A 6,890-nucleotide genomic window follows, 5' to 3' on the forward strand; every position below is an offset into this window, starting at 1 on the left:
GATAATAAACCAATTTTTAATCAAATCCTGAGGGGAAGTATAGTGAAATTCCATCATGAGATTAATTACACATTCTCCAAAATGCATTTTTTAAGTATATTTAAAGAAAGGTTTTCATTTCCCAACCATATAGTTAAACCAATGTCTAAAGTTTTGGTTCAAGCTAGACTCTAGACCATAACTAGATAATTCACTTCTAAGGCTGGTCAGGACTGGTCACATTTTTCATTGTGGAATGTCCTAAAGCCCCAGTGGACAGTCTGCTCTGGAGGCTATGGATGTTGTAGAAGCCAGGAGAAGGTAACAGCATCATTTCAACAAAAGCTGCCCCAAAGTTTACCCTCTTTTTCCAGCAAAGCAAGAAAAAAAATAGATAAGCTTGAAGGGTATTCAGATGCTAAATATTGAAACTTATTTCAGAGAATCTAAAAATGCATATCACTCTAATTTCCCCAAGAACCAATGTGTATTCTCTCTTGTGGTCCTCTCTCAACCCCGCCCCTTCCTGTGAGGATGGATTTTGTTCCTCTTTAAAAACCAAACAACAACAACAACTAAGATTGACTGTTTCATGAACACTAAAGAGTATCAGGATAATGTTTGATTTTCCTATTTACTCTTACCTAGATAAGTCTTCACATTTTGGCTATTTTTTTTTTTGTCTTTTCTTTTTTGGTACTGGGGATTGAATCCAGACGACAAGTGCTTTGCTAAAGAACTACATCTCAGCCCTTCACATTTTAGTAAAAAGAAATCTTCCCAGCCCTGAATATGTATACAGGCTCATCAAACTTCAGGTCTTAAAACCATGAATGTTCTTTTCAAATGTAGGAGCAAGTTGTACAACTTAACTACTTAATGGACAGGTTCATTCACTTTATTCATTCTCTTTACTGAGTTAATGGAAACCACTGTATTCTTGGGACTAGTTTATCCATACTGGTAGGAGATAGAAACAATTTTATGTGAAATAGACCATGCCAATGATTCTGAATTGCTCATAAAAATACTTCTTGCTGTTTAGGAGGAAAACTGATATTGATATACACTAGGACATGTGGAAGTTAGCCTGCCAGTCTCAAAAGCTAGGAGATAGTGGCTCACACCTGTAATCCTACCTATTCAAGAGGCTGAGATCTGAGAATCATCACAGTTCAAAGCCAACCAGACCAGAAAAGTCTGTGAGACTCTTATCTCCAATCACCCACCAGAAAACCGGAAATGGCGCTGTGGCTCAAAGTGGGAGAGTGCTAGCTTTGAAACAGCTCAGGGAAAAGGGCCCATGCCCAGAGTTCAAGTCCCACAACTCACAAAAAAGCAAACAGAGGGCTGGGAAGGTGGCTCAGTGGTAGAGTGCTTGCCTTGCATGCATGAGGCCCTGGGTTCAATTCCTCAGCACCACATAAACAGAAAAGGCCAGAAGTGGGTGCTGTGGCTCAAGTGGTAGAGCGCTAGCCTTGAGCTAAAGAGCTGAGGGACAGCGCCCAGGCCCAGAGTTCAAGCCCCCACGATGGATAAAAAACAAACAAAAAGAACAAAACAAAATAAAACCTATGGCCATTGGGTGTGGGAGCTGCTCCTCTTGTGTGCTGTAGAAGTGTACTGCCAAATATGGTCAATGAAAGCCAAGGAGTACACAGAAAGCCACCCTTGCCCATAGATTTGTGTGTACCAGGGTACCAAAGGCCTGGGCCTTCAAATCAAATTAATGAACTAACATACAATCAGGATGCATTGACCCACTCTATTGGAAATTATGTTTCAGTTAATCATTGTAAAGTTCTCTACTAACTAGCCATCAAAAGTTGCTAGGATAATATAAATTCTCACTCTAGGAGACCAATTGGTACAACATGCAACTTAGACTCTTGATGAACTTCTTGAAACAGAACTTGTTTTCTGGTCTTTGCTTTCCTTGGTACTGGAATTATTGATAACTTCTCAGTGCCTATTATGAAATCTTCCCTCGTTAAGCACTTTTTCCTAACTTATTTTAATTTCATGTTTTGTGGAGTGTGCCTACTTCCCCTGACAATATGTAAAGTTGCCAGAAGGAACTCTGCATCCGAACATCCAAGTAGTATTAACATTTCAGGTTTTAGCAAGAGCTTCTAAGGGAGGTTCTAAAAGAAATTTATGTTAACTTTTGCTTCTCATTGTAAAAGCCTTTTTAAAAAAAATTTTGAAATGTCTTTAACCATGCTGGACCTGTTCATTCTTTTGAAGAAAAAAATAAATCAATCAAAATGTTAGCAGGAATTCAAATTCAACACATTGGCACAGATGATGTAGTTTTATTTGTACATTTCTGGCATAATGCACTGAGAAATACTAATTCTTCTGACTCTCTGCCAATTTTCTACTAATCAAAATGGAGAAGATATGCACTGTTTGGATTATACCTAAAAATAGTTATGCTACAGTCACATCAGCAAATGGAATTAAATTAATTTCTTTTTCTTCCCCTTTACACACACCTTCTATGTTATTTAAATTTCCATCTAGGATATTGCTTCTTGAATCTCATCATTTTTGATTCACTGTGCCCCAAATAGCATTCCACTTTGCAGGGAGTTTGAAGCAAGCTTCAGTTTAGCACATTCCAGGCAATACCACTCCCCCAAAATACACACGTTTACGCAGCTTTCATTTAGAGAGTCTCTATTAGAAAGCCTCGATAATCACAGAGGCATTATTACTATAAATAGAATCTTTGTGGATTAACTTACTATACCAATAGTCTTTTGTGTGTGTGGAAAAAAGGGAGATATTTTCTGAATTCATCACATTCAGCCATTTGGGCCTGAAGCAGATAAGAGGCTTCTAAATCCAGTTGTTTTAATGACATTCTGAAAAGAAAAAAACAAACAACCACAACAACAACAACAACAAAAACAAGAAACCAGCAGCCTTAGGAAGATCACATCATGCTGCTCAGTGGAACGTGACCTTTATGGTCTCATTAGCAACACCTAAGAAAGTGTAGGATGTAATTGGCTTTAAACTTGACCTTCATTCAGATGTTGGGCACAGGTCACATTTCCACCTTCGATAGCTGATGCCAGTCCTTTTTGTGGGACTACCACACTCACAGTTTTGTTTTTTCATTCTTGAATGAGCATGCGTTCTTGAATTAGTTTGAAACATCTAGAGCAATTAGGTCTAGATAAATTCTCTTTAGAGTGGAATTTTCTTCCCAGCACTTTCCTGAAGTTCTGATTTTCAGCATCTTTCAGCACACAAATTCTTTCCCTCTATTTCTTTTCTCCTTCCCTTACTTGTAGTTACTAATTAGTAGTAGCAAGATCACACTGTAGTCTTCCTGTTTATGACCCTGTTTGGATTTCTTCCTGAAGTTTCAATATTGCTTAGAATTATCTGGCAACTCCAAGCAGAAAGAAAATATTTAAATTATTGTTTGTACTTTTCTTAGAAAAGTTCTTTATGATAGATTTTCTATTTGGGGTGGCAAGCTATCTTCACAGGCTTTATTTTCTGGGAAATTCACTGTTTTTCCATAAAGCATGAGCTTTGTCGGTTGGTATCCTGGTTTCCGAGGGTGACATGAATTGATAGGCCTTCAACTCTTTGTAAAACTAGTAGCTTCACTGGTTTCGATCAGGCTAGCTGATCTGTGGGAATGGTGGATATCCTTGGAAAAGCAGAGAGCTTGTTCAGGCAGATGGTTTCCATTGGCAGCTCTGTCTCCTTATGGAACTTGAATTCCCACTGTGCTTTATGACCTTGGGGATGCCAGTTTCTTTACTTTTCTTTGTTTCTTTGCTTTTTTCTTCTCTCTTGGTATTGCATGTAAATCCCTTTGAGATGCTCTTTTAAACAGGATTCTCTGCAGAGTTTATCTTTTCCAATACTTCCTCTTGACCTTCTTTCCCTTTCCTAGCAACTCCACCCTCACACACAAAAAAAAATCTCTTAAAAACAAAAAGGAATAAAGCACAACTAAGAATAGCAAAAACGTATATAATACCCTCATGCATTTGAACAAATGGTCCCGTCACTTTCTATTGCTCTTAAAATTTCACAGAAACCACAACTGAATAAAATAATCTTCTTTCCAAACATCGGATTAAAAAACCTGTTTGCTATGTGCTTTGCAAAAGCGGTTGTTCAGTGACTCCTAATTTACAGCTACACCAAGAAAAGCAAATCGATTTGGAAAGTTACCTCCACAATTTTGTATTGAGTTGTAAAAGCTAATAACTAGCTTGTTCTCTTTCTCTTGGACTAGCAATTCAGAGAGGGAAAGTGCTGAAAGCCACAGGAGTTTGTATTTTTCATTGCCTTTCTTTTGTAGTGTGCAGGGTATCGGGTTTCTTTGTTCCCAATTTAATAAACAGTGGCAGAACTGCACGAAGTGGCTGACTTGAACTGTTAGGTTACCTATAGGAACTCACCTGCAACCTTCCAGTCTTTGTGAACAAGGCTTTCACAAAGTAAATATTAATAGATGTTCCAATAACATTTTGTACCCTATGGAGGATTTTTTTAAGGCATTATAGGTAACATTGTTGTAAAATGCTCTTTTTAAAGAACTTACTGTGCTTAAATGATTCTGTGATCAATCCTGAGATAATGATTTTTTCCCCTTTGCTTAAAATAGGCATAGCTAAGTAAAACTGAGCACCTCAGAAAAAATTCCAGTCGGTGGCAGATGAGGGATCTACGTCTAGTTGATAATCCCCCTGTCTTCATGCTGGTTTATATCTAGATATCAAACTTATGCAAGTGGATGTCTGTATCCAGTCCCCCCAAAGCTAGTGAGATTCACCCTGAAGTTTGAAGACCTGGTTTACTATGTTGTAACCTGTCCCATCAGCCCAATGTTTCCTTATAACAAACCCAAGTCCTTCATGGTCTTTTCTGTTTGTCTTTGTTTTGTTTTATGCCAGTCCAAGGGCTTGAACTCGGGGTCTCATACCTTCCCCAGGCTGATTTGCTCAAAGCAGGCAGGTACTCTACCACTTGTGCTGTACCACTTTAGGCCTTTTGCTGATCAATTGGAGATAAGAGTCTCAAGGACTTCATTGCATGGGCTGGGTTCAAGCCATGATCCTCAGATCTCAACCTCCTAATTAGAAGTAAAGGCAGGAGCCACCAGCACCCTGCCTTCATGGAGTGTAGACTCATGGTTGAACTCAGTGGCATTTGGAAATAAGACAGCACTCTTGTGTTCAGCAATCTTGTCCGTGATAAATAGGAGGATGGGTCAGCCTCCACCCCACTTACCACGCACGAAATAATTCTGTGTGTGCTCACTAGCAGCTTCGCACCCTCCATGGTTTCTGTTGTTAATTAGGAATCAGTCCTAGTAACAAGAAATCTTCCTTGCTAGAAATGAGAACACAACATGGAACAAAAAGTTCAGCTCCGCCGCTGGTCCGGTGGCATCAGCAGATTCTTCTTTCTGGAATTGTGCTGGTAACTTTGGTCAATGTGACCAGAGCCACATGTGCATACATACGCAGGCACATACATGCACACAATTGTACAAAGTGGGAAAAGTGTAACATGAATATGAATACATTTTTATAAGCCTGCAAAATCATCTGGCAAGCACAGTATGCCACAGGCAATACTGTATCAATTTTCTTTCAACCAATATCATCCCCTGTCCAAAAGCACATGTACACAAGTCTTCTTATGTCTTCTCTGACAAATATATCATTTCACATTAGTTGTTCTCAGAAAACACTGGATGAGCCTAACTATTAGAGCATTCCTGTGATGAGTTCTCTGTGAACCACGCTGATGACTGAGCCTTTAACATGTAGACCTTTGGGGAATACTTATATTCCAGACAACAGCAAAGCGCAACTAGAGCTGCATTCTACAAGACGTTGTGATATCCACTTTGTTTCCTTTGTAAATCCACACTGATGTTCTCAGCTTAAAGAACAGTTCCGTGAAAGTGGAAAGTGTCAAATCGCTGTGTACCTGGTGCAGCCTCTGCTAGAGTTATAAGAAATAACAACAAAAATTGTAATTCAATATGTGTGTGTGTGTGTATGTACACATGCATGCATGCGCACACTTGCACCAGTACTGGGGCTTAAACTCATGGCCTCTAGCTTTTACTTGATTGTTTCACTGAAAACTGGCACTCTATCACTTGAGCTACACCCCCACTTCTGGGTCTCTTACATTGCTTTCTCTCAGTTTGAGGGAGATCCTGAAGATTGAATTCAGGGTCTTGTGTTTGCTAGGCTAGCACTCTGTAACTAGAGCCACACCCTAGCCCATGGGCATGCAGATATCTCTGTTGTAAGCTGACTTTGATTCTTTAGGGTTTATAGCTAGCTAGCTAGCTAGCTAGCATTATATTTCTATGATCGAACTGGGTTTGTATTCCAGACATTCTGTGTGGGAAAGTGACAGCGGTGCAGGGGGCACTGGTTGCAAACCGTTCAGGAACATGGCCACAGGTGTTTCTAAGCTCTGTGCCTTAAATTCTCAAGCCTGTTTGATATGAATACATTCTTCTGCATTAGTCCCTGAGAGATATGAAATCAGAAAGCCCTTTCATAATTCACACTGTAGCTGTCACAATGCCTTTTGTGCCAAACTTTCTCCTCACTCCGGGTTGATAATTATTATGAAAAGTTCTTAGCAAGCATGGGGTCAGAAGAAAGAACTGGGTGCAGATTCACCAATGTATCCTTTACTCCTGTGACCAGGGATTTGCCAAGTGTTTTAGTTCTGAGACCAACACTCCTTTTAGCCCCTAGAAATGGCTTGGAGACTTGGATGGGCAGTGCCAGCATTTGACTGTCTTTCTCCATTTTTGTGTCACCAATAGTCATGTGGCTGCTTTCACCCCACTCCCCATTCTTCCTTTGAAAACAATACAGTGCTTCTGAAAGCCAACATCC

Source organism: Dipodomys ordii, unplaced genomic scaffold (genome assembly GCF_000151885.1).
Source record: "Dipodomys ordii isolate 6190 unplaced genomic scaffold, Dord_2.0 Scaffold36, whole genome shotgun sequence".
NCBI lineage: Eukaryota > Metazoa > Chordata > Mammalia > Rodentia > Heteromyidae > Dipodomys > Dipodomys ordii.